This window comes from Silene latifolia, chromosome Y (genome assembly GCF_048544455.1).
Source record: "Silene latifolia isolate original U9 population chromosome Y, ASM4854445v1, whole genome shotgun sequence".
Taxonomy (NCBI): domain Eukaryota; kingdom Viridiplantae; phylum Streptophyta; class Magnoliopsida; order Caryophyllales; family Caryophyllaceae; genus Silene; species Silene latifolia.
In genome coordinates this window covers 255984299-255996572 of record NC_133538.1, presented here as the reverse complement: position 1 = coordinate 255996572, position 12274 = coordinate 255984299, and the positions used below count along the sequence as shown (strand labels likewise).

General features: G+C 38.0%; 1 long non-coding RNA gene across 1 annotated transcript; it reads right to left on the bottom strand.

Moving 5' to 3' along the window:
* Positions 1 to 7669: 7669 nt before the first annotated feature.
* On the bottom strand, positions 7670 to 10941 carry LOC141627073 (uncharacterized). The gene is made up of 5 exons (XR_012536633.1): positions 10608 to 10941; positions 8974 to 9973; positions 8375 to 8527; positions 8195 to 8293; positions 7670 to 7990 (listed from the first exon to the last, which is right to left on the bottom strand). It is a non-coding gene; the product is annotated as an uncharacterized LOC141627073 (long non-coding RNA).
* Between the last annotated feature and the right edge of the window lie 1333 nt (positions 10942 to 12274).

Below are 12274 nucleotides of genomic sequence, written 5' to 3'. Positions count from 1 at the left end.
ATCTCACTCTTTCTTCCCATGGATCTTCTCTTATTATGCTATCACTCATACTTGCCACTAATCTATCCATAGAACCAACGTTTAATGTTCAAACAATTGCATCTCCCTGTTTACATCTCTAGAAATTAGAATTCATTTAATACCGTTAATTACCCAAGGAACTCACACAGTAGTTTCATCTTTTAATAAACCTCCCAAACTCACTCATTGTCTACAACTACACCTCGCGACATGTCTCCACAAAGTTCACTATATATTACTCTTCTCAACCCCTTTAAACGAACTTTCACTATCTAAATCCATAACCCACACGACTCCTAACCATTTTCCTCCTTAACTCTTTACACATCTCAAGCTGCCACTATCCACATTCTTACTTTCAATCTTTTCATTCTCACGTTCATTATACTCACATCATCCCTTGTCTATATTCACTTATTTTTACATTACTCAACACACAATCATATCACTCATCCCGTCTCGCAAAACGTGCGCCATGCCTCAATAAACTATACCGATCTTCCTTTTCTTTTTCCACCATCTATCATAATCACATATAACTCATGTCCTCCCCACCGAACTCATACTCATCATAGTGCCACTCTTTACATCATAAGATTGGGTAACTTACGCTTCAGGACCAACACATACGTAAAACAATGCATAAAGAAGTAATACAACACCTTTGAATTAAACATAATATGCAACGAATGTCAAAAGACAAACATATGACCCGAAATACGCATATGACCTGCACAGACCCACTCGATCGAGTACGAAACCTACTCGATCGAGTTGAGGCTACTCGATCGAGTGCCCAACATGCTCGATCGAGTGCCCCGACTCCAGAACCCAAACAGACCTTCTGATCTCTGACTTACTCGACCGAGTAGCCCGGCTACTCGATCGAGTGCCCGAGGTACTCGATCGAGTGCCCAAAAACACGATTCTGGTCAAAATAACGACAAGTACCCACTCGATCGAATCAACCCCACTCGATCGAGTCATGCAGACTCGTGAATACTACCCGAATGTTATCTCACATACCCTAACGTACTATGCATTCATTATTATTTCAACATTATGATTACAACTACGCATTCAAATCTGCGCGACTCCTCATACAATTAACAAAATAATCTACTTCGTGTTATCAAGTGCCACGTTATAAACAACCATCATGCTTTTCATCCAATTCGTTATATAAAACACATATCATTGAACCTCTATTCTTCATGTTTCCACTTACCAAAAGTCAAACATTACCATCTATCATGCTCATTTAACATTCAACTTTCAATCATGTATTACCCGCATGTTTTAAATTTTCATAACTTTTCATAACACAAACCACACCCATACACTACAAATCCTATTTCCATGTTGCTAATACAACAACATTACAAATCCACTTCATCACACATCATCATATACGAACTACTTTCTTTTTCTACCATATCATTCATCATTCTCATATACTTTTCCAACGATCCCAACCAACATGTCTACCAACTATCATGCAACATGCTTTCAACAAACCATATACAGCACAATTAACATACACGTCGCACATATACACACGGACTCCACGTTCCCATACCATGTGATTGGCTTAAGTATCATGGGGCCAAGATTTTGAAGTGAGGGCGCCTACTCACCCAAAACCTAGCATCAGCTGGGCTCCCATTACACATACACCAAGTTCATTTTATTAGACTCCCTATGTTCATTATGTTCATTTGTTACAGGTTCCAAAATCGTCGCTTTGATACCATTTGTAACACCCCCATACTCCAAGTGCCTTACCAGGACCACTCAGGTATAAGGATACTACCATCTCGGTTGCCCGAGGTACTGAATATCATAAGACAATAAAGAAACGTACTTTTAAAGTAATTATAGATTAAGTGATTACATGTTCAAACCCAAAACTAATTAAAGGAATTACAAGGTTCTCATACGGTCTACACTAAACTATCAAAGCTACTAGACTTCGTCCGACACAAATGAAGACTTCTAACTGCCACGTGATGACTCATCCCAGCTATCCATACGCGTCATATCACACTCCGCTCAATAACCGCTCACCACCCCGAATGGATCACCACGCTTTTAAAACATTTAAACGGGGTCAATACTAATCACACAATTCAATACATATATCAACAATAAGATAAACAGACAGCAATGAATCACACACACACACACACCACCAACTCCCATCGTCTCAATACTGACTGTCCACTGGACCAGCCCTGCCAGTGGGGGACCGCAGCCGTTCCCACCTAAGCCCCGCTCATCATACGAGCGATAACCCTGTCCCATTAATGTGCACATCCCCTTTCGTGGCGGGTTCCACGAAGGGCGAAACTAGGGCGTGAGATCGCTCCCGCAAGTGACCCCACTCAGCCGAGAACGCATCTCGAGAACCATCACAAACACAACCACAATCACAATCACAATTACAATTACAATCATCATATCAATCAACTAACTACAGCACATCACCAATATCCCATTATGGGACTAATACTAAGTAGGAAATCCTACCTGGAAAGCACAACACGCAGACGGTATCTACAGCTGTATCAAAACGGCTCCTCTACGAATTCTCCTCCTATCATACATAACACATAAAGACTACACATCACAAACTACACACCAAAACCCCAATTCCTAAATTAGGGTTTAACCAATCTTAACAAAACATTATAAAAATTATATTAAAAGCTTACCCTCGACGCAGGGAACTCAACGATACGGATAACCACAAGAACCGACCGCCACTTTGAACTCCGGAATTGCTAAGGATGCGATTAGGAAGATGAACTGGTTGCTTTCTCTCTTAAACGGGGTTTTAGGTTTTGTAAAAGTGAATTAAAACAATGACGAATATGTTTAAATACCTTAATCGCATAATTAAAAAAACCCGAGAAAACTCCACGTAAAACCGGACACTCGATCGAGTACCCAAGGTACTCGATCGAGTACCCTCCTACTCGATCGAGTACCCCACTACTCGATCGAGTACCCAACAGTCGAAACTATTTTATCTCGCAACCTACCCTTACTCGACAGAGTAAGGGCTACTCGATAGAGTACCCCAAGACTTATAAATACGGAGTATTACAATTTTATCTCGAGAGGCCGTCGTCGACGAAGAAACAAAGCAAACAACACGTTTTTTGCAAATCTGGACAGCAACTTTCAAACTGCGATTTCTCTCTCGTTTCATGGTGTAAATTCGATTTAAAAGATGTTTTGAAAACTAGAAAGAGAGGAGAACAGAGATCTTAAAACAATCCCTGCTCATTTTGAGTTATTGGGCACGAAAAACGAGCACAAACAGAACTGGACAGACAAAAGCCGCAAAACAGAGTGTATAACACTGCTTTTTCGAGGGAATTCGTGTACTCTCAAGGGCAATTTGGCTCGTAAATCTTTGTCTAATGTGTGGATGGATGTTGTATGGTTAATTTGGAATAAGAAAATCGAATTTTGATGGAGGTTTGAAGGGAGAACGAAGGGTTCTAAAGAGGACACACAAACTGATTCTCAGTTTGTAAGTCGGTTTTATCGAGGGTTTTTGAGAGGCAATTAGGGTTTGTTTCTGGGGTTTAAAGCTTGTGAGTGACGGTAGGATGTGTGGAGAACTTAGAGGAATGAATGTATGGTGAAGGGGGGGTATTTATAAGGAGTTAAGGTAGGGTTTTAGAGGGGAGAGGCAGACGGGCTCGGTTTGCACATAGCTGCTGTCCAGCAGCTTTTGTGAGGGTTTGAGAGGTTTTGTATGGGGGGTTTTCTTGGTGGTTAAGGTAAGGTAATATGGGTAGGATATTAGGGTATGGGTTAGGGTTAATGGGCACGGGTTTTGGTGGTATTTGGAGCGGGTTTTGGGCTCGGGTTTAAGCTGCGAAACAGGGGGGGCTGCTTTGTGTATGCGGGCTGTTTGAGGAGTGTTTGGGACGGGATTTGGGCCGTGGTTAAGGGGGTTCGAACTGGGGTTGTATGGGCAGAGGCTTAGGTTGGTTAGTGTACTCGAGATTCGTACCAACTCGTAAAGAAAACGGGCTCAAAAATCGAGCTATAATCGAGCTCCAAAACGCGTGTTTAAAACGATTTTTAAATTTCAAATTCGATTTTTCAAATCGATTAACACATTAAAATAAATGATTTTTCAAATCAAATACACACATAAAATGATTTTTCAAATCAATTATTTATTTTATTTTCAATAAAATAAATTTGAGAAAATAAATTCAAAATAAAGCAATAAAATGAATTCACTTTAAAAAAACATTTAATTTAAATATCATTTAAATTAATAAAATACTCCGTCGGCAACGCTCATTCTACATCGTAAAACGAACCCAAATAATGACAATGACAACTAAAGAATACATGTGCCCTATCATCATCGGGTGTTTGTCGGGTTCTCTATAAATTCCAATATCGACGGATACGGGTATCTACAAATTGTTTCATACGTATAACTCGTTTGCAATTGATTTTGTACTTTGGTTTTGGCTACTTGCATTAAATTGGTTTGGGCGTATGAAGCATTGTTAGCTCTGAGCTTGTCTACCATTCCATTAGTTGTTTATGTCCTTAGTCTTTGCTTGCTTGGGGACAAGCAAGGTTTGGTTTGGGGAGGTTTGATGCGTGCCTATTTCATACATTTACTTTACTCATTTGCACACATTTATATGCTTATTTAGTATCGACTAGCCACTATTCTACCATGAATTCGCTACTTTGGGTTATTTTGTATTTTATGCGGATTTGGACCCGAAAGAGTGTAAACAAGCCAAAACCCGTCCCTGGAGTTGCATTCGATATACTAGTGAAGTTAAGCTCGGGAATGATCATCTTGGAATGCGTGAAGACATAAGGAAGCATGATAAAGTGATGATGGACGCTGCTGTTCTCCTAGAAAAGTCGATCAATAGCCTATAATGGTCGATCAACTGGTTTTGCTTAGAGGATTATTCGATCGACTAAAATTTTAGTCGATCGACTATTTTCATGTCAGGCCGTGTTTGCTTAGCTTGTTAATTCGGCCCACTAGTCGTTTAATTAATAATTCTCAGCTATTTCTATATAAAGACAAACAGAGAACAATTTTAGGGCATCTTTTACTTTTGCAAAAACACAGTTTCACGTTACTTTTGTTCTTTATTTTCGAATCTAAACTTGTAATCCTTCCCTATAATTTCGGTAATTTCAATTGTTCTTCGTTCATCTTGCTTTATCTTCATTGTTGTTCTTTTATTGTTCTTATTAATTCCGTTTTATGCTAGATGAATATCTATTTAATTCCGTCATGCAATTCTTAGTTTTCTCCTCTACTTTAATTGTTGTTTCCCATTTAATTATGCGTAGCTAAATCCCTTGTGCTAGGATTTAGGGGATCTGCGGTTTTATGACGATATTATTTTAGGTTATTAGGTCTAGCAGTTTACTCCATCTAAATTGTTAATCATAGCATCTGATTGCGGTTTGATTAATTAAGTACACGTAATTAATTAACCTTCTTGTTAAACCTTGACCTGGATCGAGAGATTGGAACAGGCGATGACTTGCTATGAACAATACGATACTCTAATTAGGGCGAGAGCTATATTAGAATTCTAGGGCGAATAGTGGACCGAGAGGACCTCTTCAGTACCCTTCAGACCGTTTATTTCTGACCGTTGACCTTACCTTAGATCGTTGTAGTCCGTGGTGAACCGACCATCCTAGCTGTTTCTCTCTATATTTACCTTACTTATTTCTTACGCTTAATTTCTCTTCCTTGCTTTACTTTAGTTTTAGTAAACAATTCAAACCCCCAATTTTATGACTCAGATAGACTTAAATTGACAATTAGATTGCAAATAGCCTCTCTGTGGATACGATCCCGACTTCCCTAGCTATATTAGTTAGTGACTATTTTGTTTATTTTTGATAGGTTGCGACAGCCGTGTCACTACCAAACTCGTGTCCACCCTAGCAACGGCCATGCCGTGGCCATTCTGCCAATCCTCGGCCACCCAACCCGGTCCCCTGCCAGCCCCCACGGTCAACCCCGTCGTGGCCCACACCACTACAAAGACGGACCAACACATTACAATAATCACTTACCCAAAGCAACCATACATGTAAATAACAAAACAAATTCATGAGCATGCTTGAGACGAAAATTTACATCGACATTACTACTAAAAGCAACCACCTACACACACCACATTAACCACTAATTGCCCACCAACAACAGCCCGCACAACTACTCCTCCACGGCTGCCAAACAGCCCGTAAACAGCTACAAAAACCGTGCCAAACACGGACCATGTCGAGACATTTGAACACAAGTTTTTTCAAGTATAAACAAGGCGGAGTTTTCCTAACATATCGAGTAATAGCAAGGTGAATTTAACATGTATAAAGCAAGCTCAAAACAGTCCCGAAAGACCACAAAAATCGTTCCACATTTCAGCTTTAAAACCCGCCCTTTCACGGCTCCAAAACAGAGTTCAAAACAGTCCATTCGACTCCAAATTAACACAGAAGTGAAAGCAAGGTTAAGACGGAAACAAAGCACAACTAACACATGATTAACAACCACTAAATTTACACCAACAACAATTGAATTTACCGTGTAAAACAGGCCATTTCTACCCGTCTTTTGAGACAGAAATTCACTCGGCTAAAAACATCCACCATACCCGAAAACTACAAGGAAGTTGCAAGCTATGAAACTACTCCAAATAAGCATGTAAAAGACTAATAAATCCATATATTCAACCACACATATGAGGAAAGCATAAAGAACCAAAATTTAAGACAAATAAGAGTATAAACCGAGATAAGGGACGAAATTTCGACACTTTGTCGAGTAACCTATCACCGTTACCTCTAAAGCTCTCTAATCTTCAAGTGAATGGTCCAAAATATAAGAGTCTCCCTCCGGGTCTTCAAAATCTTCACTTAGAAGCAAGGAAACGGAATATTAAAGCTAAAAAACAAAACTTTCATAAGATGGCCGATTTCGAAACCTCCACAAGAGTGGAACTTTCTTACGTAGAAAGTTGAAGGACAGAAAGGGGAAGAGAATGGCGCAAAAATCAAAGAAAACGGTCGAGAAATGAAGGAGAAATCTAAGGTTGAAGGATGAGTATCAATGGAGCTTCCATGTTAGTTGTGTACTGCGTGTTGTTGTTTGTTCGAAAAATAGAAAGGAGGAGGGAAGTAAGTGACCGGTTGTAAGAGTGTGTGAGTAAGGGAAAAAAGATTATTTTAGTGAGGTGTAAAAAGCACTACTACAGAAATCATGAAGGACATCGGACTTCTAGACACATGGACATCGGATTATAGGCCGATGTAGAGTTCAGTCCCGTCCATATGGGGTGTAATGGACATGGGACTTTAAACCGATGTCCATTAATATATGCACATCGGAATTTTAAATATATCCGATGTCCATATGAGTAATGAACATCAGATTTTAACATTAATCCGATGTCCATATGTGTAATGTACATCAGATTTTTATAGAGAGCCCATGTCCTTTGAAGCTAGAATTACATCGAACTTTTATAAATCCGTTGTCCTTTATATTGTTTTTTTTTTTTTAAATTTGAAAAGAGCAGGCCAATTCATATTGCATTACACCAATTTGAATGCCAAAACATTAATACAAAACATGCCAACTGCCATTCAACCAAAATGATCGATTTCAATTAATAAAAACCGATCCCAATCAACATACAACGCAACCGTCTCCGTCATCCGAATTCAACAACTAACGAACAACAACAAAGGGCATAACAAATCCCAGCCAACATAACATATGGTCTTGCAGATCATGTAATCAGTTTTTCAAAATGCAACTACCTAATACATTACTACGCTAGCTAGCTATCTACGGCTAGATATTGAGAAAATAGTTCGCCCACAAGTCCCGAACCTCATCTAATTCTTCTTGTGAATATGGTGTGGTGTCTTGAAAAACCTGTAATGCATATTAATGACAATGGGGCAGTCAGACATGGCCTCACAAGGGCAGCTTCATATAAGCTAATAATTAAGGGAAGAGGGTGCAGCAGCTAGCTCATTGAATTGGCAGCAGGTTCGCCCACAATGCGTATAGGCAGCAGGTCAAAGTAGGATAATTACTTGAAAAAATACCGAGTTTTGCTATAATGTCGAAACTGACCTCATTGATAGCTTTTGTTGGATTAGAACGCGTGACGATTTCCAGCATGTACCTCATGACGTAGTACCCGCATTCTACAACACCTTGTTGACGAGCACACTAAAACAACAACTCGATAAGAATTAAACCAATAACATGACTTTGTCAATTAAAAGTGATTCAATTAAGACGAGAACAAACCCCAGCTCGATTTGAGGAAAATGCACAGGAGTGAGGGATTTTCCTCCTACAAGCATTTAAAGGAGGGTGAAGAGACGAGAACAAACCCCAGCTCGATTCAATTAAGACCGCGATAAGTATAAACAAGCACGTATCCCTCAGACTCTGCTAGTTCTGCAAATATATTTTACATACCATAATAATTAGAATTCTCATATAATAACTCAAACACTGAGTTTACTTTATGGGCCTATTGTAGTACTCATTTTCCCCCGCTTAAATTTTTCGTTAACCTAACTATAGATACTGACTTCGCCACTAAATTTAATCCATAGTAAATGACTGTCCAACTAGCCATAGCCACTGTAAAAGGAACTTATATACAAGTGTTAAACATAGGGCTGTGATTTGGTAGCTGCCCAACTCTATTATTGAAACACTTGTTTTTAGCAGCTATTCCCAAAATTTACTCTTTCTACAAGTACTTACTACCGTCATCATCCTCGCGATTGAATACATAACAAGGTAAGAAGGGAACGATATGTTTGACAGAATGACCCTTTGACCACATGATAATCTTTTTCTGACAAGAAATAGAGGATATGAACAAAAGATTATACCTTAATCAATTCCACGATTGTAACAGTCTTATTAATTGCTCCACCCATCACCTTGAACACAATTTCATTGGCATTCTTTTCCGGCACAGACAATAGAAAAACATAAGAGAGACGTTATCATACAAGCATCACCCAACAAGGCGAACAGACAAGCAAAGATGTAAATAAGTAAATCAGATAAGACATCTTAGATTTAATTTTTTTTTGTTACTTTGTGATGGTGTCATATATTCAATATAAGTATAGTAAATAAATAAGAATAAGTTGGGCAGAAAAGGTTTTTGAAAGCCTTACCAGCTTCATTGCCCATTACCTGATGCCGACATTTCAAAGTCTAACTCTAGTTCTTCATCATAATCGGAGTCCTCTCTTTCAGATCTAGGACACCTAGTGAAGCATCACTATTTCTTTCTGATGCGAATTGAAATAAGCGGAAGCGAAATAAAATTACACGAACGAAGTTCGAGTAAGATGTTAATTTGGAACGGATAGATAGTTGAAGAATTAGACCTATAATTCGACAACGGCGTACGAACTCAAGACCTATTGAGATCGAACAATGTTAATACTCAAGACGCACTTGAATAAAAATGAAAATTTGCCAAACAAGCAAACTGAGTTTTTTTTATTATCTTTGTTGAATGACAATTACAGTAAAACAAAGGCTATAAATAGCCCAAAATTCCCAACTGATCAAACAGCTAAGACAGTGAAGAGTTCCTCATAAATTAGCTAATTTAAGACCATTACTAAGCTAACTAATGACTCCTTATTATGACTCTCCTTTATTAACTAAAATAACAAAGTTGTAAATGTAAATAAGCTACTGATCTAAGTTGTTGACGGTCCACTGTAGGACATCAAAGAAACGAACCATCGAAGCTATCCATTATCGGATCACTTTCCGAGCGATAAATTATGTCACTTAATGATATAAATATGCCAGCTAGTGATTCAAACTTATGCCCCCTATCATTTGGCTTGTTCTTTTCATCTTCAGCTACAAAATTATGGCAAATGCAAGCATATCAGACGAGATGCAGCACCAACATCAGCAAGAAGAGTACTTATCTATAAGATTATTTAAGGTCGCGGTCTAGATTGTACTAGACTCGTACATATATACATGTTAGATTGGACTGGTCTTGTACTAATATACATTCCTCAAATTTGAAAGTCCTACTTTATTGTATTCAAAATTGCAAATTTCATGGAACCCATCAAAACGACATTAACTAAATCACTAAATAACGATTAACCATGAAATTCGCTAATAGTTTAGCTGAATGAACCTTCATAGATCTAGAACGACGGCTGTAAAGAACAACACGAGTATAACACGAGTATAATACACAAACGCAGGAGTTTTATTGTATTCACAAATTGCAAGTCCTGCTTAATTGGACTGAAAACAATCCCTCGCTTTTACTCGAATCGATTAAAACGATCCATCTCCCAATTGAACTGAAGTTTAATTGAAAGGTGTAACCCTAATACTTAATTGTACCCTAATAGATATAATAATTGAATCCATAAACCCTAGATGATAAAAAAAAAACCTAAATTCAGTTATAAATTGAAAACAAGTGAGGAAAAACAAAGGATTTAAGAAAAAAAATTGATAAAATACCAACCTGATTGAGAATTGCGTGTGAACTAATTGACGAAGTGCTGCCGGAAGTAACTATGTGGGTCACGAGGTCGGTGTCGGAAATGACGAGATGTTGTGGGTGACGGTAACGATATGGCTACCGGCGTTCTGCGTCGAGGTAAGCAATAATGAGGAAGTTGGGTGTTGAGGGAGTGAGACAGATGGGAATCTGAATTAAAAATGGGGGAGTGAGAGGGTTTAGATGGTCAGGTCATGAATATTCTGATGGGTGGGGAATTAATGGCCTCGGTTTACAACTTCAGAATTATAACCGTTGCCTTTTCTTATCATTTAGCTTCGATTCAATTCTAGAACCGTAGTATTATTCTCTAATATGCATTTATGGCTAAGGGATGAACGATGAGATAGAGAAGAAAGGGATGAGTAAGCTAAGGGTTTGGGTTTGGGTTTGTCTAAAAAAAAGAATGATATGGAGTAAGTATAATAGATTGACTCAGTATGCTAGTGAAAATAATTTGGGGCGGGGGAATTGTTTTCATTTTGAGCCCAAATTGAGGATTATATGGACATGGGTTGTAATTTAATCCGATGTCCATTATAATGGACATGGGTTGAAAATAACAACCGATGTCCATATAATATAATTACATCAGACTTTTATAAAAATCCGATGTGCAAACTTATTACATCTGTTTTTTCAAAAATCCGATGTCCATCCACTGATGTCCTTGATGAATTCTGTAGTAGTGAAGGTAGGTGAGTGTGTTGTCGACTTGTGATTGCTCCGGGTTAAACTAGTCTAACAAGAGAAATGTGACGATCTTTTGCTAGACGGAAATACGTCTCAAGTCTACTATAACTTAAGACGAAATTTATTTTTATTATTTTCACTATTATTACTATCCAACTAAATATATATATTTTTATGTAAATTGAGCCTTAAAATATAATTTTATAAAAATTACGTTTAAAACTATAATTAATTAAATTAATCAATTTAAAAATGTTTTAAAGCCGTTATACAAAAAGAGCAGGTGTTACACATTGGCTGTTTATCTCCATTTTGCACTCTTAAATGATGCCTATTCATACTTATAGAATAGAATGCTCTAATTGGGAAACCGAATTAATGTATTTATGCAGCATCTTTTGTTATTTCATTGTAGGTGACACTATGGGTTTACAAATTATGCTTAAACAATGGTGAAGACATAAAAGTTAAGTAAATTCCAACAATTTTATTTTATAACTGGAAAATATGAATAATTTTGACAAATTATATTAGAAAAAAATGCCAAGTGAAAAAAGAAACATACTGTTCTCTAAGTCTCCCCCATTTTGCTTCCTCTTGTTCCCATTTGTTCTTAACGATGTTCCTTCCCCATGCTTGAATTTCTTAACAACATTTCACAATCAAAACTTCATTAAAAATAAGGATGCTTACATTTTCTTCTATTAGAATCAGTTCAACTCCTTGCACATCATTTGGCTTAGACTCTGACTTTTTGTGCCATAATCTCATGACTCGAACATTAATTTGCTCTGCCCTCACCATTTCTTTGGTGATTGTAACACCCCGGCCCAAACCGGGTCGGGAGCGGTTACTTATGATAGCTCACCAGGCTGTGTACATGGCCCAGAGATCAACACGGGTCCTTTATAGCGCATTTTGTCCTCACTCATGCGCAT